Source organism: Mustela nivalis (genome assembly GCF_964662115.1).
Source record: "Mustela nivalis genome assembly, chromosome: 14".
NCBI lineage: Eukaryota > Metazoa > Chordata > Mammalia > Carnivora > Mustelidae > Mustela > Mustela nivalis.
This window is the reverse complement of record NC_139033.1, coordinates 38,655,166-38,678,678: the sequence shown is the minus strand read 5'-3', so window position 1 is coordinate 38,678,678 and position 23,513 is coordinate 38,655,166. Positions and strand designations below refer to the sequence as shown.

Below are 23,513 nucleotides of genomic sequence, written 5' to 3'. Positions count from 1 at the left end.
TCTTCTCTAAGGAAAACTCCTTGGCTCTGTCTCCTTGGAAACCCTTATATATACTTATGAGTCTGGAGCAGTCATGAGGAGTCAGGGGTCTACCACAGGAACACTGAGACAAGAGATGTAAAAACCAATGAGTTAGCAAACCTCCCCACCTGGCATCTCCCTCCTAAGTCAAGGGGAGCGGTTGCTGGCTTTTCTTCTCACACAAGGTCATAGATGCCTGGGGACCTAAGACCCCAGGAGCTCAGTCAAATCCCCCCTTCTGTCACCAGCTTCGGATCTGCCTGCCTGGTGTTTAAAGGACGTCTTTCCTCAATAATTTCAAGGGGCTTCAGCATAGAGAAAGTTCAATGTAAGAAGGAACTCTTTCCTAGAGACGATGGGTTCCTCCTTGATAATAAGCAACATGTGAATACCCCTAAAGCCAAGGAAGGGTTAAATACCTTTGGGCAATAGGGAAGTACAGTTCTCATATGCCTGCACACAGGATTATTCTTGCAAAAATTCTCCCTCTTCACCTTGAAGTGAGGAAGGTGTCTTTCTTAAATCTTCATTTATGGACGATCTAAGACTTTTTACAGAACAGGTCTAAGAAATACTAGTATTATTCATTGTAATGAAAGGCTCCAACATAATGCCACAACTTGCTGAAGAAATCTGTTTATTTGGAATTTTTCCTGAAGAACAGGGACTCAATAGAGGCATCCTCTTTCCTTTGCTAAACTGCTATCCTGCTCTTTTTCCTTTTGGCCTGAGCCTTTGCAGGGTGCTAACATTAGACCAACACATCTGCACATCACAGATGTGGGACTCACCTAGAAATAGGACGCTGCCACAACGTGAGAGCAGAACATTACATTCCCACCTAGGAACAGGGTACCAGTAAATGATGAAAGCCTTCAAAAAGACAAAAGGTTTAAGTGGGGTGTGTATGTGTGCGCACGTGCATGTGTGTGGCGCTGTGGGTGTGTGCAGAGAGACGAGTTTTAGCACAGGATAAAGCAAGCACCTTGCAAAGAAAACTAGAAAGAACTTTTTCAGCTAAGTCTACCTCCATCCGTTTGTGTAGGACTTGGTAAACCTGACTAGGTTTTAAAACTCTCCAATTTAACTGAGAGTGAAGTCAAACATCATTATTTTCCCAAGATCCCCCGATGATTCTAACAACCAAAAGTGCAACCCACTGGTATGAAGGCCACGTGGCTACAGATCAGGTACATGAGAAGGGAGTTTTTCTCTGACGGGACAACAATCAGTGACTGGCTCGCGGGCCGAGCTGGCTCTCTGAGTCCCATGGGGCCTTTTATTAAAGAATAGACTCCCAGGCCCTACTCCAGACCTACTGAACTGGAATCTCAAAAAATGAGGTTCTGGAATGTCTGTGTATTAACAAAAAAAATAATAATAATAACAATAAAAACTTCAAGTCCATGGTGATTATCAACCGGGAAGAAAACCACTGTGCTAGACAAAACTGGGAAGCTCTTACCCCTAACTTGGTTGGTTTCCAACACAATGTTCCATTTTTAGATGGGTGATACTAGCCTGCCGGAGAATTAGGAATGGCAGGAGGTGGAGGAGGGGAGAAGTATTTAAGAAAAAAATAAAGAGAAAAGAAATTTAAGTGTCCTCTAAGCACCCACGAGTCTGCTTCTTAAAGTGCTGATAATGAGCAAAAAGACCAATGAAACTAAATTTTGTACCAGTTCATTTCAGCACATCCTGTTTATACGACTATTTAATGAGTCATTCAGCCAGGATGATTTTCTGTCTGAATATGTTAATTGCCATTTTTTTTTCATAGCTCTCTATTAAACAGTACAGATAAAATAGGCATGCTCATGATTTTAAGCCCTATCAGCCGCTCACCCTCAAAGGAGCGGGCAACAGGAGAAAATAGGGGGGAACTTTTTTTAGTGTTGAATTCTTTGAACATATATTGGCATTTGGGACCCTACTTCAATTCAAAAGCATATGTTAGAGTTAGCATTAAAGTGAAAATGAAATGAGGTGCTTCTCCCCCATATGCTCCTGGCTTCCTTCTATCACCAAGAATTCGCTCAAAGAACAGGGAAATAATTTGAAGCCTTTTGCGGTGGTTCCCCCCCACTTTGGGGAGGTAAGGGTAAGTATTGGTGGGAAGAGGAGAGATAAAGAAATGGGGAATTTTTGCCGCGCAGTGTTATTCATTTAAGTGTGGCTCACTTAAATAAGTTGAATACAAGTCAAGGTTTGCTGGCTATTATTATTAAGCCAGAAGCCAGGAAGATCCAGGAAATGGGTAGAAGGTCCAGTGAATATTATTTGGATTATGTTTAGCAAGTGATTAAGAGAATTCATTATTTTCATTTCCTTTATCCTCAAAGGAAGTAGAATTTACAAATGTAAATTCAGAACCAACGTCAATTCGAGAAGTGAAGTAAAAACCTTCAAGAAGTGAAGTAAAAACCGTCAGTAAAAGAGTCCTATTTGTATTCCTATCATTACTTAATGAATCAAACCACTCTTAATATTCATTTTAGCATTTATGCAGTTTCCAGTGCCTTCATGTTAATTTTAAGCATTTACATTAAACAAATCACAGATCATTATACTGCATTTAGAAGGAAAAAAAAAAGAACACAATAAACCTTAAGGCTATGACAACATATTTTACTCTTAACTGCTTTGTTTACAAATATTAAATGGTCAAATTAATAGTGTTCTCAATGGCTTTTTGGCATCTAAAATTTTTCATAAATGAAAATACAGCAACTAAAAAGACGAAACTCCAGTGGTGAAGGTTTATTGGTCTTTGTACCTCATTAAAGGGACTTTATAAATCACATTTGTTCTTTTGAGTAGCAACTAACACCACTGAAAAGGACAGGTTGGGTTTTAAAAGAGACAGATATGACCTGAAGGGAACACAATTTACTGTAGTGAAATAAACTGAGGAAACAGTTTGCAGATTAAAAACCCCTTGAAAGGAAGCATCATCTTTGGGAGGGGGGAAAAAAAATCTTCGCTGAGGAAAACAGCTGGAAACAGGAAGCTTTGGGGCTTTCATCCTGCCGGCTTTGATTCCACTGCCTCCCCATATCATGAAAAGGCAAAGACTGACTTCAGCTGTGCCTTCTTTCAACAGAAGGAGGAAAAGGCTTTGTGGACTGTGAGCAACACCATCCAGTAGACCCCCCCCCCCCCATCATACAAACACTAACAATGAAGTGGAAAAAGAGAAATAGCCATAGATAAGTAGCAACTCAAAAGCAGTGTTTTACAAGTTTTACAATGAAAGGAGAATATTTGTTGTAACTTAATTGTGTCCTTCAGCAATTCTCATATGAATTTGAAATCCCCTAAGTGAAAAGGAAAAAAAAAAGAAAAAAAGAAAAAGAAAAAAAACCAAAACAGATATACTAGTTATAATGTTTCCTTGTGCCTATACTTTTTTCCCCATTTTTTTCATTGTGGAGAAAAGGAGTTAGATGATAGATTTTCACCAGGAACCTCCTCCAACACCTTATGTCCTTAAATCTAAAGTCACTGAATTCAGTAACCAACCAATTCTAGTTTTGACTCTATTTGGATATCTAAAGTCCTTAAACTTATCTGTTGGGTGTCCCCTAGAGATTTTCCCCACTGGCACACTGAAATTATTTTATTGTTTTTCATGCTATTTAAAGGACAGTATAGCACAATAAAGGAATCTTGGGTTAGAAGTTTAGCCCATCCTTGGTAACCAGATAAAGAAGGAGCTCAGTAAACAAATCACACAGACCTAATATACCCACCCAACTCACCGTTTATTCTTTTGTTGCTATTTTGGGACACCACTTAAAAGCAGGGACTACAAAGTCAGACAATATAGGGAAAATGTAAACACGAAACTCTGACTTTGAAACTTTAACCAATGGTATTATAATAGTAAGTATACGGCACCTCATCATACTTTTTACAAAGACGACACGACTCACATACAAGTCAAGGAAAAGAACTTACATGCAAGTTAAGGCATTAACTAATTTTTTTTTTCTAAAGCTATTTCTTAATAGACAGGAAAATTCCAGAGCATGAGAGGTTTCAAGCACGGGACATAAAATGAATATTAACTTCATCTTAACAGCTTGAAAGTAGGTATCTTCAGATATTCAACTTTACAGTGATTCCATGGTAACATTTCAATTTCTAAAAAATGTCTACTGTTGACACTTTGTATGTGCCAACTCCTTACCAATAGATATTAATTACCTCTGATTTACCCTTATTCATTCTGAATGTCTTTTATTTAAACCACTTTAGTTACTAGTGAGGCACGGTATGATTTTGAGAATCCTCATGTGAGGTGATCTTAACCAGATATGCCTCTGAAATTAAAGTAATCTTCACCAACAAAAGAAAATAATTTAGTTATTTGTGTCAAATTTTAAAGGCCCATTTCCTAGTTGGATAAAATGCAATGAGCATCAAAAACAGAAAATTTTTATCACCCTGCAATCGTGGAAATTCCAAGCTAGAAAGGCATGAATTTTCTATACTTTGGTACCATAATCATCAATATCATCATCATTATTAGGATCGCCATCACCAACCTTTTTCTACACTGTGAACACAATGTTCACATATCATTCCTTCGTTCTCAAAAAAGGATAGAACAGACATTGGCCAATGTATGACATGGATGAGTCAACTGGGCTTCCAAAGGGTAACTTGTCAGTATCAGCAATAGTACCCAGATCTCTGGGAGAGCTCCTGGTGGTCTCCAAAAATGAGGCGCTAACCCTGATTCATAACTTCCACAAACACTCAGAAGATAACCAGCTCCGGCACCACAATTTTCATGTCAAATTACAGAATTCTAGTTCCATTCTAGAACATTGCTGGGAAACTCCGTTTCTTTCAGCAACAGTAGCAATAAGGTCCTATCGACTTAGCAACATGTTAGCAGAGAACAGGAAATGGAATAGCCAACTTTTCCTTGAAATCTAATCTAATACCCTTCATGGACTTTTCTCCCCTCTGCTCTTCTACACGTGTTCATTCCGTAACACTTGCGCAGCAACTCTGAGGTAGCATGGCCACTGTCAAGAATATGTTTGAGTCTATAAATGCTCCTCTCACGGAGTCTGTAAAAAAGATAAGAAAATGTACACATGGAAGAAAAGGGACCTCACATTTGTTGCACGTGTATGGGAACTAAACCAAGTTTATCTCTTTGAGTCTTTATAACAATTACATGAAGATGGAAACTAAGCCTCTGGAAGAACTTATATTAAATTTTGCCCAAGGTTCTATAAACAAGTGATCACAAAAGTTGAAGTTCATGACCAGGCCTAAATACAGTGTGCATGGTTTTTTTTTTTTTTTTTTTTTCCACCATATCCTATTCACTCCCTTGAAGAACAATAATATGAGGTAAAAACTTTTTTCTAACTCCGTAAGAAAAGATCAGAAGAAAAGTATTGTATGAATTCAGAAGGACTAATTATGTCCCTACATGTGAAGAGCTACTTACTAATACCTATGGTAGCACCAGGTTCTCTTAGAAAAAGTAGAAATGCTACCAGTATTTGAGTAAACATAGCAAAGCATTTCCATCACTAGTTACAATATGCTGGTAAATGCAAACACTATGTTCTTCAATACTTTAGAGGACATGATTTTTTTATAAACAACTGAAACTTCTTAATCCATCCAGGCTTTGATTTAAAGAAACATAATAGATGAGGCAAATCACTCTACCCACCCCCTCCAACATTGGTACTGATATCAAAAATAAAGTCAAAAAGTACAAACTTGGGCACCGGGGTGGCTCAGTTGGTTCAGCAACTGCCTTCAGCTCAGGTCATGATCCTGGAGTCCCAGGATCGAGTCCCACATCAGGCTCCCTGTGCGGCGGGGAGTTGGTTTCTCCCTCTGACCTGTCCGCTCTCCTGCTCTCATTTACTCTCTATCTCAAATAAATAAATAAATCTTTGCCGGGGGGAGAAAGGTAGAAACTTCCAGTTATAAGATAAGTAAGTCCTGGGGACACAGTGTCCAGCATGGTGACTACAGTTAACAATACTGTCCTGTATATCTGAAAGCTGCTAAGAGAGTAGATCTTAAAAGTTCTCAACACAAGGGGGAAGAAAACACCCATGAGTACACGAAGTGATGGGTGTTAAGTAAAATGACTGTGGTGATCATTTCACAATACACACACATCAAATCATTATGTTGTACATCTAAAACTAGTACAATGTTATGTGCCAATTATGTCTAAGTAAGAATAAAATAAAATAGACTAATCTATAGAGATTTGATGCCATGCAATTTGCGTTCCCATTTTTTGAAGCAATTAACATTGTTGATGCTATTCAATTTGGACAAACTTGTTATTTCATTATTAAAATAGATGACATTAAAGAAAATCTAGAAAATAATTTTTAAAAAAAGAAACATAACAGATGAGACAAATCAGTGCACTGCTGAACATTTGATACCAAGACCAAAACAAACAGAAGCGCGCACACACACACACACAAAATCAACGGACAGAGCTATACCCTTCTAGCTCATGGGTCCTCACTGCCTCCGTCTGCATCTACCCTATACACAAACAGCTTATCCACACAGCCTCTGACTTGTTCTATTGGTAAAACGAACCATGGTACCAACTTCAAAAACGAAGCAAAGTATTGAAACAAAATAGACCTCCCTTCCCATAGTTGGCAGAAAAACCCTAATTCAAATCTTCCGAGCCTCCCTCCAGAACAAGCAATTATAAGGTGCAGAAAGGCAATGGCTTTAAAACGACACACTAATCCTAATATTAGTACCTTGAAAAAGGAAAACTGCCAAGATGTTGGAATAATGCCCAGTTATCCGTCTTACCTACAGCAATAAAACTGTCCTATAAATGTGAACAAGACAGTTAGGATACGTTTTGGAGTTAGGTTATTGGCATTTTTTTCTACCTCGCCATTCCCTAGGAGAACAAGCCGGACCTATAGAGGCAAAACACAGCAGATGGTAACCCAGCCCGGTACCCAGAGCACTTAGTCAATCCAAATAACTCACACAAAAATGAAGCAAGATGTTCAATGATTTATGGCCCTGATTTCACTAGATATCCGTGCAGTTCTCTCCCCTACAAAGCCACCTTTTTATTGTAGTCTGTTCGATCTTGAAAGCTAGCTAAAGTGTCTACAGACAATATATTATCGCTAATAGTAAAATAATTATTATATAATCATTAATAATACGATAACTATTATTATAGCTTACACGTATGCCAAGTATTCTTGTAAGCAACTGACCAGAAATAACTTATTTAATCTTCACAGTAATTCTATAAAATTATTACCCTTGCAGCACAGATAAGGAAACTGAGAGACAGCTGCTAGAGCAAGTCACTATGACATGGGAAACCAATTTCGAAACCCAGAACGTACAGATCTAGTCTCTGTGCTTAACTACGACAATGGTAAGAGAGTAGGTTTATTTCATGAAAGTGTGAGTGGGGGCGAGGGGAGAAAACAAAGCGCGTTCACACGGAAGGAACCCCAGGCCTGGATTCAGCTGGTCTGAGGGCTAGAGCTGGCAGTCCAACGCGGAAACCCCATAGAGACACCCGGGCTTCTTGACCGGTGAAGTGAAAGAGTGGGCTAGAACCTGGAAAGCTTGTTCCTCCCATTTCAAAGACTGGAGATTCTGAGGCTAAACCCTTAAATTTCAGTTTTACTTAAAAACTGGGTCTTTTTTTTTTTTTTTTTTAAATCATTGTTCCAGATCTAGAAAGACTGATCACTTGTAATGGACATCGAACAGCAGCAGTTTTTCTCTCTGGTTCAATGATCGTCAACCCACGTGATTCTGTAATAAAACAGCACTTCCTCTCTTGGCAGAAAAGATTCAGCTACTTTCTCATAAGTAGAACTTCAACAAACCCAGAAAGAGCTGTGGCCACCACCTCCCAATTCCCAGGTAGAATCAGCATTTGGATTAAAAAAAAAAAAAAAATTAGAATCCTCTGGTAGCATCCAGATTCTAAAACCGTTGTTTTCCTTCTGTAAGATGAAGCCAAATGTCCAATGGAAAAACATCAGCTAGAACAATGCACATTATGATACACATGTGCACAAAGATACAGCAATTCTACTACCAGCATGGGAGAGAATCATTTCTGAATGTCAGTATTTCACTGAATTTTCAAATGTAATGAGAATTCCTAATAACTGAGAAACGGCCCCATTAAGTTTTTCCTCTCTAAATTTGATCCTGATAAGATCTTGAATACATGTGTTGAGAAGTTACTGTGAGTTAAACACTGTTTTAAATGCTTTCAGTGTATTAACTAACTTAACTCTCACCAGCTGATGAAGTAGGTACTTGTAATACCCTCGTTTTACAGAGAAATTAAGTAATTGTGTTGTTCAGCTTCCAGGTAGAAGTGGTAGAGCTGAGATTTGAAGCTCGCCCTTCCCACTGAACACTTCAGGCTTCATTTTTAAATACCAGAAACGTACACAGTAAGTCCAGAAACGTACACAGTAAGTATTGTTGCTGCTCATACCTTCTTATTCCTGAGAACACAATAACAATCGACGAGTAACAAAATTGCCATGCTACAAAAATCTTCACAACTTATGGGAGAAATCTGCTTACTTTTTAAAAATTATGTGCCGAGTTTTAAAAAACCAAACCAAACTTGAATTGTATTTTGATTAACTGTTAAAACAGATGATCTGGAGTAAACCTCAGAGTAAATCTTCCCTCAAAAATTGCAGTAAGAGTGTCTGCATGCTATTAAATCTTAATGCATTTTAAACAAGAAAAATACTCCATTTCTGAGTTCCAGTTGCTGACCTTTGAATATTTCACACCAAAAATTAGATTAATCAGAATTAAAGTGTGTCTATATGTGTCTTACTTCTATAAGTATTCAAGGAACATTAAGAAGGGACTGTGGGACTGTCAAGGGGCGCCTGGGTGGCTCAGTGGGTTAAAGCCTCCGCCTTCAGCTCAGCTCATGATCCCAGAGTCCTGGGATGGAGCCCTGCACGGGCTCTCTGCTCAGCAGGGAGCTTGCCTCTCCCTGCCCCCCCCCCGCCCCGCCCACCTGCCTCTACCTACTTGTGATATCTGTCTGTGAAATAAATATATTTTTTTAAAAAGGGACTGTCAATTTACTATACCCAAGTTATTGTGGATTTTGTGAAGCAATGTTAGACACAGCACAGTTTTTAAAATCATATTACTATAGAACTAAGATCTCCAAAGCCTTGCTTGATATTACCTAGGTTACTCTCTGCTACAATTATACTTACCTAAAAGCAAGCAAGTCCGCAACGAAAAGCATACACGTGTACATACACACATCCCCATACACACATACTCCGTGCACAGGCTGGTACTACTTCTTATTTTTATAGCCTTAATTCAAAGTGTAGAAAACTACTCAGAAAATACTTGAGGTTCCCTGACAACCTAGTGTGCAAAAGAAGCCCTCAAGGTTATAAACCAAACTGAGTTCTTTTAGAAACTGGAAGGCTGAGGGAATGACTCCCCCCAACAAATAATATAAAGACCATCCAGGTCATCAGAGGCAAATCTCTAATTGCTTAAAGTGATACCCAAAGTAAGTATCCCCAAATCCTCTGTCCTTTTGCACTAAGACAATAGAGAGTTACCTCTACCTTAACATCGCTCCTCAAAATCCTGATTCAGAAGCACCTTAGACCCTTACATATCACCCAAACCTGTCTCTCATTGGAATCCTATTAATCAGACATTACCGGGGGGTCTGAGCCAAAAATAAAAGGAAAAGAGGGTGAAAATCACAGGAACTTAAAATGTTAGGACTCCAGCCAGGGAAATTCCTTCAGGGGTCAGTTCCTATCTTCCCCCTGAAACATACTTTTGAAGAGTTGAAATGATACCCTTTGGAATTTTCCATACATTAAAATGACTGGGAAATTTATCTAAAGCAATAACCCTAAGGGATAACTAAGAGAAATGAAAGCAAAACCAGATTGGTAACAAACACTAGCCTTCTGCTTTCTCACACTATTTTTCTTTTGCATGTTTTTCTCCTTTAAATTTCTTCTAAACAAAAGCCAAGTCTCCCCTGAGGGTCTATGCAATGTCACTCAATAAATAAGACTGAGAGTAACCACATCTTCTGACTCAAAGCTAAGGGTACAAATTCATAACCCAAACTCCAGATATAGCCCTCAGTCTGTCCCTCAGACTGATTGAGTCACTCCAGAAGACCGAGGAAAACTTCCATGGGGTATTTCTCTGTCTAAAGAGTTATGACACTCATCTGCATTTTGAGAGATACAACGAAAAAAGTTAGATTTTAAAAAGCAGAAATGTTTATAATATTTCCCACTACTTTCTCAGATATAGGTGTACAAGTTGATAGAAAAATTTAAAAACATCAAAGGATGACATGAGTCTGAGTTTCAAAACCAGGCATTTCAAACTAGAAGTCTTTCTAACTATCACAGTTAAAAATGTCCAGTGATTCAACTTTTAAGTAGAGGATTCAGAAGTCAACAGATCAAACTTTTCCAACAAAGCTAAGCTTTCAAAATACAAGGTAGGTAAATATTTACCTCTGCTCTCCTCTGCCATATGAATAGGAAGTAATAAATTCCCCCAACATATCTGGTGATTAAAACTCTAAAATAGAAGTTCACAAACTTTCGAAGTTCTCTATTTAAAGGGTCTTTCTTGCACGGAGACCTCCGTGTTACTCTTTGCTTCATGGAAACAGAATACAAGCTAATGATGACGGTAGAATTTCATTTATTTGTATACATCAGTCCAAAGAAGGGGAAATGATATTGGCTGTGTGTTTATGAGCTACATTAGAAATGGGAACAATAGCAGACCTTTACCGAAACAAAAATAAAATATGAGTCAACAAGATCTTTGCCAAACAGAGGTCTCAGGACAGCCTTGTTCAGTCTTCTGGGAATCCCACTCCAATAAGCACAATAAAAGCAGGACGTGCCTCATTTCCTTCAACCGTTCAACATGCCTCTCTTGGAGATGTTTGTAAATTTCCTTCCTCTAAGCATCAAGCTGGCAAACTGTCGTCATTTCTTTGGGGCAATAATATCCTGTTGATGTCTGGGTAGATCTGTGGAGTGTCCACTCCACATAACACATATATTTTTAATACTATTTTTCAATGCAACACAGTAAATTGGTTTGCAACATATTTGAACATAGCTCAGGCAAGGTATGATTTGTTTAGAAGTAACTAAGGACAGGAGATTTTAATAAAAGGGTAGTTTTACTTTTGGATTTATAACCTAGAGCAAGGTAATAAAACAACCCCAATAGCCTTCTCTGCTTTTTTCCTGAAACTCAAGATATTTACCTACAATAGTTTATTAATGTAAGTGTTTCCATTCAGTTCCTGTGCTGGGGTTTGGAAATTTCATACAGCAAAAGAACAATCTTAGCATGTAAAAACTCAGTGTTGAAAATGGCACCTTTTATTTTACTGGATATACAAATTGCACTAAGCGCTTTAAAAACAGAGCTCTAAATTCATTCCAGAATAAGTTTAAATGTACTCTAAATTCAGTAGAATACAATGACTGATTTAAAATTTTTACGTAAATAAATGATTTTTTTTAAAAACCTACAATTTTAGCAAGACCAGAGAGCATATTTCTTGGACAAAGAATTTTTGCCTAACCTAAAGAATTCCAGATAAAATTACATTTCTCAATAAAGTTATATGATGTAAAGGGAAAATTACAGTGACAATTTTGAAAAATAATATTCAAAAAATAAAATAAGACCAACTCTCAACTAACATAATTTGCACTTAGAGAGACATTCTAGTTCCAAAGACAGCAAAAGCTGATTTGTGAAATACTAAAAATAATTGATCATTGCTGCAAAGCACTAAACGGCATGTACCATTTACCGCAATTTTAGGTAACACCTTATTTAGCTTATAAAATAAGAATTCTGAACATGAAACATGCCCAATATCACTAATAACCCATAAAAATGCCATTTTTTAAAAAAGAACACAATCAGACACCATTTTTCAACTACCAAGTTAATAAGATAAAAATAATGCAAATTGGCACAGTTTTTTCTGGATAACAGTTTGGCAAGCTACGTGAAGAGCCTTTCACCTAACAATTCCCTAGGAAACTATCCTAACAATACCTCTGCAAATGAGAACAAGTATTTATGTACAAGTATGTTCAAGACTATGGTCGACAGTAAGAAACTTTAAATTATGGAAGACCTATATATGATGGAATAGTATGCTGCCTTTAAAAGATCATGTTTTCAAAAAGACTCAAGGATACCAAAAAATGCTCATAGTAAAATATTCAGTTAAAAAGCAACATAGAGGGGCGCCTGGGTGGCCGACTCGGTTAAAAGCCTCTGCCGTTGGCTCAGGTCATGATCCCAGGGTGCTGGGATTGAGCCCCACATCAGGCTCTCTGCTCAGCGGGGAGCCTGCTTCCTCCTCCTCTCTCTCTCTCTCTCTCTCTCTCTCTCTTTCTCTGCCTGCCTCTCTGCCTACTTGTGATCCCTGTCTGTCAAATAAATAAATAATTTTTTTTTAAAAGCAACATAGAAATTTCATATTAAGTTTTTTAAGACAAAAACTGGAATGTACACAGTGTTCCAAATATTAACTTTGCATATCTCTACAATGAGGATATATTTATGATCAGAACAAAATTGAATAATGTATACATTAGTATACCCCACATACTGTAGTATATATATTAGTATACATGACATACTATATACTATGTATATTAATATAAACTACATAGTATAGTGTGTACTGTATATATACATATGTGTATTTGGTCCCTGACTTTAAGGATCTCGTAATCTATTATTCAAAATTAATTAAAATCAAGTGGAGTGGGAAATGGGACATATAGGTGATTTTTTTAAATGGCAGAATGTTGATAATTGTGGAAGCTATTCGAGGAATACATGGGAGTTTATTCTACTAATCTTTATTTTATAGGCATTGAAATTTTTTTCAAATAAAAAGTGAAAAGAATAATTAAAAGGAAATGTAGTAAGTGTCATAACAGATACAATAAACACTATAAAAGTTCACAGATGAGAAAGATCATGTCTAGAGAAGGCATTGGCATGGCTTTGAATAACGAGTAAGATTTCAACAGGCAGATAAGGGCTTGAGGGCCGGAGTGAGTATAATCAGCAAGATGATAGCGGGGAAAGGCAACTGGCCTTGAGCATCAGGCCAGTGGGTAAACGGGGAACAGACCCCTGTAATCTAACTGCTGCCCTCATGTTAGATAAAACCCCTAACAGAGGATAAAGAGGCATCACCTTATGGATTTCAGCAAGGCTGTGATTCCCTCAATGAGTCAGCATTCTAAATATGCAAATGTTCACCTGGCAGGAGGAGGAGAAAAAAGCAGCATTGACTATTGCAGACTTCTGGTCCCACCCTTGCTCACTGAAGTAAAACTATCCCTTTTAGTGGAGGGTGATTCCTGGGTAATTCCCATGGGCTCTTTATTCTCACTGGACAAAACCTCTCTGAGAGCTAGGCATGATGAAGGATATAAGACAAAGAGCTCATTTTTTAAAAACTGTACTCATTCCTTATCCTTCCCAGCCCTCAGCCTGTTTTCTTTTTTTTAACCAATAGCCCATCTCCATATAAATGTCCAATTTTGCAACACTTTAGGTACCACAATGTCTGTGTGAATGAGTCAGAATCTACATCACCAAATAGTGAAGGAGTCTAGTTTTCCGAACCAATATCTATTTTTGAATAATTTTAAATTCACATTGCTTCTTAAAATTTTTCCATAAATATCTAACTAACTATTCTCAAAGCTACCATTTAGACTACAAACGCATCCTTCAGTTTGTTAAAGAACATTTACATGACATTCGACTATAAATTTGGAAAAAATGCAATAAGCTTTAATGGCTGTAAGATACAATTCTGTCTTCTTCTATTAAAAAAAATACCCTACTTATTCCAGAAGTAATATTTCAGAACACAATTTTTTTAAATTTTAAAACAGAGCCACATGTTTGATAATTCTTCTTTATGTAACATTTTTGAAAATCTCTTTATTGTCTTAGAAACTATGTATGCATGTAAGTTTGAGGCTAGGCAGCCAGCATCTTTGGTAGCCCCTGTTAATGCTAATTGAGTTAGCATAAACATGTAAATCCCCTTTTATAGATGCCTGGCTTTTCCTTTATCCAAGACCAAACTATAATCTACAAAGATAAGTAAGATCTATGTTCTTCATTTGCTTTGCATGTAAATTCTTTCGCATAGATAAACTGTTGATACGTATTCCTCCTCTGAAAGATCAAAGATCATTCTGCAAACCACCAGATTTCTCTGCTATCCTCCAGCTCTTCTCAGATTTCCCTTACTTTGCCCCTTTGTCAATGTTCTCTGATTGCACCAAATTAATGAATACTGACGTTCTCCCTCACTCTTCTGGTGGCGTCCTGCGGTGACGACATAACAACAGGAATATCATGGTACAGGAATATCATGGTACGTCTCTCTCCAGGTCACTGAGCATGTGTTTGGAAATATGTGTGCATGCACGCACAAGACGATCACACACAGTACCATGCCAATCAGTACCCACGGCCAACCAGAACACCTGAAAACTAACCCAGTGAAGCCAAGAAAGTGATGGCAGTTCATCCAAGTAAGTCACAAAACAGGAAACTTTTAAGGAAACACATGGTGGCTACTACCTCCCTCTAAAACTGGTTCTTAACAGGTTCATTACGATGAAAGCCTATTCCATGGTGAACTTTGCACCAGACAGCCTTAGCACTGAATTTTTAATAGACAGAAGCTTTTTGTAAGTAAAAAACAGCAAATGAACAAAAGAAAAAAAAAATACGATTTTGTAAAAGGGATAAATGTGAAAATATACTGACGTGCAAAGCAATTGATGTATTATTTACAATTTATTTGTAACATTTAGAGGATAACACAATTTATATGTATTGATATAATTCATTTATTATCTGATATATGCATAATGCATATGTGATATAAGATTTCTTAACATTAACATATAATGCTAATTGCATATTAATTATGTGCCAGGCACAATGTTAATCAATTAATAAATGTAATCATTTGATCCATCCTGCCCTATATATGCCTATAAATGTTATGTGGTTTTTTTAAAGATTTTATTTATTTATTTGACAGAGATCACAAGTAGGCAGAGAGGTAGGCAGAGAGAGAAGCAAGCTCCTCGCTGAGCAGAACCCCCCCCAACAATGCGGGGCTCGATCCCAGGACCCTGAGATCATGACCTGAGCCGAAGGCAGAGGCTTAACCCACTGAGCCAGCCAGGCACCCCAAATGTTATGTTTCTAAGGATGAAAACAAGCCGAACAAGATTAAAAATGTGCCTAAATTTAGAAGCAGACTATAAACCCCATAGAAAGCAGTTACCTCCTGTTTATTAACCCTGTATCACCAACACTTAGCATAAAGAATGGCATAAATAACAGGCATAAGTAATGGTATACATAAATAATAGGAGCTCAGCAAACAACAATTAAAAAACCCAGTAAAGGCAGGCAAGTAGATGGGAGAGAAAAAGTGAGATAGTCCCAGGTAGGAAGAGAACTTAGAATATAAAACCCATGGAAAGACATGATTCTGACCCTCAAATAAACTATAGTTCAATCAGCAAGACAAAACACTTCAGCACGTGTGATAACTATTACGATGGCATAGACCCCGGAAGATAAGACAATAAACTGGATGGGCAGCCAAATTAGTCTCAGTGTTAAGAAATGCTCCCCAGAAGTGGTGGACCATAAGTGAGTCTTGAAAGGCAGTAAGACTTAGGGAAGAAGTTACGTGGTCCGGAGTACAAGTCTTTAAAGATGTCAAGCAGTAGAAAGGCCAAAGCCTATCAACTTGACATGTCACTGGAAACCTTATTATGGAATTTCTGGGAAGTGTGGTGGAAAAAAGCCAGGTCGTGGTAGAGTACATAAAGAATGTGACATGAAAACACTTGTTTGTGTAAAGGAAAGAGCAAAACAAAGGTGGAAGCTCATCTCAAAAGTTGGTGTGCATGCCAGGAGAAAAGGGGAGTTTGGTGATCCAGAAGATAAAGGGAAAAAGACTCATGGGGAACATGAGAAGCTCCCCTTCCCAGAAAGAGGAGGTTAAAGATAATAAATGATACAAGCAAATTAGGCACGGTGATTTAAAGAGTCAAGTTGGCTTTAATAGAAGTTTCCATAGAATAGTGGTGCAGTGTGTGTATGGTGTGTATGTGTTTGTGTGTGTGTGTGTGTGTGTGTGTAGTGGGGGGAGTGTGTGTGGAGGCAGACTCTGGGTTCAATCCCATAACCCTGAGACAAGGACCTGAGCTCAAATCAAGAACAGGACCACCCAACCAACTGAGCCACCCATGAGCTCCAGTATCCCTGACTTTCAAATGAAGCCACTGAAGTCTGCTTAAATTTTTTTTGTAACATGACATGTCTGAAAGTATGGAAACTATTCACAGAAAATGCTCAGTAAATTTTAGTTTAATCCCATCTATGCCTAAAACAATATATTGTCATTTAAAAAAAAGTCTCTAATCAAAGTGAAGAGGAAGATGAGGCTTCCCTTTAGCCACATCCAACCAGAAGACGGAGAGAAAGAGTCAGATTGCACAATTGTTAAAGGTTAGCCTCTTGGAGCAAAGAGTAGGATGGGGAGCGAGCTGGAGAGGCAGATGGAAAGACACAAAGCTGGCAGGGGTGAGGGTGAGCATTAGTACAGGGAAATTGTGAACATGATGTAGGTCATTTGACAAAAATCAAAATTTGATTTGGTAACACAAAAAGTGTTTAATAGTCATTAAGGACTTGCTGTGATAAATCTTGTTTTTAACGTTTATCAAATTTGAGGGAATAAAGAAAAAAGTGTCAGGGTCCTCAGCTTGTTTGTTCTGCATTTTCTGACAATTATCCAACATTTTAATAAAGAGAAATGTCACCACAGGTTCTTGAAAATGAAGACTTAGTTTCCTGTATTATTACCCATTTACACATATCCGAATATGCAATATCAAGCATTCAACCCAAACTCAGCACATGATACGATTAGAGTGGCACTAGTCAGAGCTCCAACAGTTTCACACAAGGGGGATGGGTGTGAAAGTAAACTATAGTGGCAACATTATCAACAACTTCAAAGCTTCCCAACAAGATCTTCCATCTTGAAAAAGTTAAGATGGGTTCCATGCTGAGAAACTACTACTCCGACTGTCTCAATTACACAGCTTTAAAACACATGGGATCCAAAACTCTCTCTGAGGTACTTAAGCAAATTTGAGAAATGTGAGAATACTTTTTTATTTCAGAACCTAAAAAAAAAAAAAAAAAAAAAACCCACCTTTATAAATTCATAAGGCAGAATGGTGCTACTGTAGATACCGTTCACATGTCTCTGCACTAAGACATTCTAGGGCCTTTGCATTCTTCTTGGAATTTTCCGGCTTAGTACACGTGTATCCTCACTGTCTCCTCTATAGCTAATTAGCAGCAGTCCCCACTGATGCCATAAATAAAGAACCTGAGAAAATCCAGGTAAGTGTCATTTCCCAACTACAACGGCAAGCTGTTAAAAATACTCTACAGAAAATATAAAGTATGAACTGTGCTTACTAAATAATTGTGAAAAGATAGAAATTTGGGGCCTCGCTTCTTCCCTCTACAATTCACCAGGGGACTGGCAGTTCAGTGCTCACGAGACTCTCTTAATCCCTTCACCTTCTCATCCCCTAAAGGCCCTCCCCCCAATTACAAACACACTCATAAAAATTGGAAGCAATGTCATAAATGAATAATTCAAATATATCAAGTTACCTAAAGCAAACTTTAATTTCTGTCAAAGAATAAGAATTTTCCTAGAGATTCTTTACCCAACGTAAAGGGACTGATATCACAGGAATGCCTCTAGGAATCGACTTACCCATCCAACTCTGACTATCAGAAGACCAAATCATTAGTAATATTTAATCATCCCGGCCTTGATAAAGAGCTATAAAATAAAGCTTGTCTATAAACGCACTGAGTCACTTAAATAAAAAGCAATATGTTTCACTTCTTCAGCTATATAAATATAGACTTGTATATATAAAAACAAGCATCATCCCACATCCACATATATATGGCATGGGCATATGAGTAGGATCGATGATGTTTATAGATGTCTATATGTATTTATATAGAGATATACATAGGCTCCCAAGCAAAATGTTCCTTGTTTTTAAATTCCCTGATTTTTGTTGGTAACAGTTATTTCTTGTTAACCACATAGTAAATATGAGACTATCACATTATGTAAACCATGCAAAGCTGAGTTACATTTTTTTTCCCTGAAGATCATATTCTGTGAATTTATAAATGAAGATGCCACTTTTGAACAGGAACACACCATTCTAGTTACAATCAAAGACCTGGTTAAAGAGAATCTGATCATTCAAAAAATAGCAAGAGGTAGGTTAAAGAGAAGAGCAGAGGAAAGGCCGCCATTTATTAGGTTCGAATCATAACATAATTTTCTTAGATTGCTCTGAGTTTTATCCTATTACTAGTTAACCATAAAATTTATGTAAAAAGATTGCACTCTGAAATCACTGTGTTCTTTAAGCCACTATGGATTTGTGATATTTCTTCATTCAGTCTATTCTTCATAATTCAGTCCCATTATCTAGTTGTGAAATATCTAGGCCGTGGGATCTTTTCCTTTGCTCAAATTTCTTATTTGGTTTCTGCACTATGTCATAGTGACAAGGCAGAGAGGGTCAGGGAAACGTTATCAATCAATCAGCGTTGCTACTTACTAGGAATTCTGGAAGCAAGTTTATTTGGAGAGATTGAAACAGCTGGTTAACAATTTTCCCCTTGAAACAAAAATAAATGGAATTATCATTTCCTAACAATAGATTATAACGTCATGCAAAAATTAGGACAAATCAGATTCAAGCAGGAGAGGAAGTATTTTTAGTATGGAAATAACTTTCTTGAAACAGTTACAGTAATAAAGAAATAATGAACTTAACTCATTACCTTAAAAGCATGTTATGTAAATGTTATCTCTCAGCGTCTAGTGAGGAATAACACTTTGATTTACATTTCATGCACTGCAATGACCTCAAATATAGCCGTCAATAAGCCTCTTTACTGCCTTGCAACACCAAAAGCAAACTGCACATTAAGTCAAATTTTACAACATAATACCTCCTTTCTCCCACATGTATCCTCCCTACTCTGTCCTCCAAGAAAACCACACCAGAACTGCTGGCTTACTCTCATCTCTACTTTATTTCTCTAGCTCCCCCACTGAGAGTTGGCTAATGAGGGCCATGTGCTATTTGCTAAACCATCCACCCCCGCCCTAAAAGATACAGGTTATTTTAACAACGCTTTACCCTTGATAAAGTATGACATATATGGTATTTATAAGATACATCAAGGATTTTGGCAATAAACAATTAGATAGTTCTTTTTTTTTTTTTTTTTTGAAGATCTGAAACGTCAGTATATTATCATCCTCTTTCTGAAGTCTTAAGTTTTAAAGGAAGTTTCTAGAAGGCTGACTAATGGAAGACTGCCCCCCTCCTGAACCAGGATGGCCGGATGAGTGGCTTGAGCAACGTATCTATAGTTCTCTGGTGTAGACGTAAGAGTCACCCAAGAGCTGTCAACTGGAAATGGCTACCATGCCCAGAACTTATTAGGTTCGAATCATAACATAATTTTCTTAGATTGCTCTGAGTTTTATCCTATTACTAGTTAACCATAAAATTTATGTAAAAAGATTGCACTCTGAAATCACTGTGTTCTTTAAGCCACTATGGATTAAAGAACAAAAAGGGAAGAGGGTGGGTTTGTAGAGCCTCGAAGCCAGGAAGGAGGCAATGAGGAGGAAGTACGAGCAGGCTGATTTCAGAAATGTAGGGGGAAAAAAACAAGAAAATGGAAACAGCTGATGTTGCCAGGGTGATGAGGAGTGCAGGAACTGTGAAGTTCCTTCTTGCTCTACCAGCCTTCCAGCCTCTCTCTCTCTCTAGTGCCTCCTACTGGCAGAAACTAGCAGGGGCGCTAGCTGGAAAAGAGTAAAGGTAGTTTGCTCTGCCATCCTAAAGAAGAGTGGGTTTGGAAATTACCAAAGTTCAACTTATCTTAAAAAGTGCTAAGAGGAGAGAACAATCTACCAATTAAAATGTAGGTGGACATACTCTCCCGATCCCAAAAGAAACCAGGCTTGGAAAACCATTTTCACCTACAAAAATAAAAGTATATTTTAGAAAGCATTACCTTTGATGGTTATATAAAATAGAGCATATCTACCAAACAGATGCCAAGACAAAACATGAGAAAAGAGGCATAAAATAGATGAATAAAACACCATCAGAAAAGTAAAACTGTGTTGACAAAATTAAAATCTGCATAAAATTGTAGAAAATATGTCAGCACGAAGATGATAAACTTGAATAGTTCTCTGAGAATAGAAAGAAAGGGAAGAAAAAGATAATAATAACTAAAGACGCAGTACTGAAGATCAGAGATGGAAATATAATCCGTCATGAACATGTAGCTATCATAAACGATTAGGCATGAAAAATGGCAGAAAAATCATTTTGGGGGTAAGAATTTAACACATCTGTCTACGTCTACAAAAGATCCAGTTGAGTATAAAAAATTAAAAAGCAAATTAAAGTGCACATTATAGAGAATAACCCTCCTTTTCAAATATCCATTAAAGATTTCCCCACCTCATTTATTAAGACACAGCAAGGGTGTAATAAATTTTAAGAAGAAATGATACTATTTCTTTACTGACCATACCGCAATAAACCTAGAAATCAGTTAGGAACATTTTAGAGGCCAAAGATGATATAATCTATTAGAAATATGAGTGGCATTCCAAATCTGCAAGTATTTTAAAAGGAAAACAAAACTACTAATAGGAACTATTGGGAAACTATTAACAGTGAGAATATGAGATATCAGCAGAATATTTCCTATTAACAAAACTTACTGGATGCAGTCACATTTATGGTCTGGAACAGTTTCATAACATGGAAAATAAAAGTAATGAAATAATTTAACTAAAAAGCCAACTCAAGGAAAATGACTTCTAGAAAATGGGTCCCAGAAAACCAAGAGAATAATGAAGTTTAAAAATATATTAATAAATTAGAAAACAGGAAAACTACACTAGTTAAATAAACCCATGAAAAAAATACGTGTCTCTGACAGAGATGTTTAATTTTAATTTTAAAAGCACAAATATAAAAATCATAAAAAATAAAAACTACAAATATAAAAAAATAAAAAAGCACAAATACAAAAATCAAAAATAAAGATTATATAACCATAAACAAAAGCTAAATTATCTAAAAATTACATTAATATGTGTGTGTGATTAAAGACCACCAGATAACACAATCCACTATTGTAAGGGTTAACTATTAAAAGACAATTTTATTTTTACTTTTTATTTTTCATTATTTGTAAAATATTCCACAATGTACACATTTCTCCTTTAAAAACCATTTGTATTTTTGAAAAATAGCCTGAGGGGAAAGAATTTTTCTGTGATATTCTTGCCAGATTAATAAAATTTCAGTTCACCTGAATTTAAAATGGCAAACACTATCAATATTCCAACTGTTAAAGGACCACAACTAAGTCAGTTATTCTCATAAGGCTTCTGAAAATTTAAATATTCATAAGAAATTTAAAAGACATCAATGAAATAAATTTTATAACATCCAGTTTAATCATTTTTAACGATCAGAGAGAAAAGAATAGACACGCTATTTTATTGCCTCTACAGAGCACAAGACCACAGTGAAGTTCTGTGATAGGAGATTGAGCATATTTCTAAAAACAATGTTTAATCCTCTGTAAAATATGTAGAACTGGCCTCTCTTCTACTAGATACTGACCTGTTGGTCAAGAGTGTTCTCCCGCAAGAGTCACAGATATATTACTGTCACTTGGTACTTATCAATAATTAGCTGGAGTGATAATAAAATCAATCTTACACTTGTGCTAAGTGTAACAGTCTTCAAAGTGCTTTCACACACTGTCTCATTCAATTTTTGTAAAAAAAAAAAAAAAACAAAAACAACTACAAGGTAAAGAGGGCAGAAGTAGAAGTGGAACCATGAACCCTTGCACTTGTCTTTCATAGGAAACTGAAAATGTCCTACTGATCATTTGTAGGTCGTCTCCAAATGAGCTTTTCATGGTCAGGAAGCCCTGTTATCGATCAGGGTACATCTGATAAATCAGTGTAAAATAAAAAGGCAGCCCCCTTCACCATTACGGAATAAAAAACCCATTGAGGAAGGACTTTTCACAAGAAGTGTGTTAACCACCCCTTAGGCTAGATCTAGCTCTCAGCTGGATTTCGCAGACCCCGGCAGTCCGGCGGTGGGCATTTGGCAACTCTCAGGCAGAGAATAATTTCCCATCTGGTGTGCGGTTCCGAGGATCCCATTCAAGGACTAGTCTCTAAAAGTTTAAGAATAAAAAGTAACCAGAAGACCTGGGAACAATGGTCAATTATCTAATTAGCATTTCAAAAGGCAGTGATAGAAAGGAATAATACTCAGAGGCCCACTACTCAAATGAACAGCTGTGGGTGACAAGATCAGTTAATTAAGGCTTCAGAACTTTTCCAGCCCATCTCCTTTCACCTTTCTGGGCCCTTTCTCTTCCTTTCCCTGGGCTCTTCCTTCCCCTCCCCCTCTCTGCCTTGAAGTGTAAGCATGGATTTACCCTTCTCCTACATACCTGCCCCTACCAGTTTTCCCCTTCTCTCTCTACTGTCTTCCTCTATTTCCCCTTAATTGGCTCTAGAAACCCAGCCTTGGTAACCTTTACGTCACATTTAGGTATAGTATTAAAATATTTCTTTTATTTTCTGAAGAAAATGTTACATGTTCTGATCAATTCCAAATCAAGTGAGTTTACATTTCAAATCTCTTCCTAAAATAAAACAAAACGAACAATTAAATGACATTGCTTTTTATTTCCGTGTAACCTTTGACTGACTGGGTTGTTTTTTTTTTTTTTTTTTTTCCTGAAGGTCAATGACCTTCTAAAAGAATAATATCCTTCTAACCATACTGGAGAAATATCACATTCTAAATGAAAGATGGTAGGTAAAATTCCCAATCCCTCAATTTTACTTTGCTTTTTAGAAATAAGGAAAAGTAAATATGAGGGTCCCATTCACAGTAGAAACCTGAAATGCATTACCTTACTTAATCACCAATACAACCCTGCAACATACCTATAATTAACCCCATTTTATAGATTAGAAAATTAGGTAAGATGAGGTTAAATAACTGCATTAAGTCCTGAACCCCAAACCGACTGTTGTTGTCACCAGAGGCCAAAGGGGCCCCTACCCTCTGTTACCTCCCTATTAAAATACATGATTAAAAATGCTAAAACCAGTTAGATTAACAACCCAATTC

The 23,513-nt window shown here is 37.1% G+C and overlaps 1 protein-coding gene across 20 annotated transcripts in view; it reads right to left on the bottom strand.

Annotated features, from left to right (window-relative positions):
• Positions 1 to 23,513, bottom strand: part of TCF4 (transcription factor 4) — a 351,743-nt gene that overhangs the window by 267,604 nt on the left and 60,626 nt on the right. The window contains exon 1 of one of the 20 annotated variants that reach the window (XM_082699625.1): positions 10,584 to 10,601. The exons of the other annotated variants lie outside the window; for them this stretch is intronic. The gene's annotated coding sequence lies outside the window, so the exon portion shown is untranslated. Of the gene's footprint in view, positions 1 to 10,583; positions 10,602 to 23,513 lie in introns of those variants that run through there. 20 annotated transcript variants of the gene reach the window in all.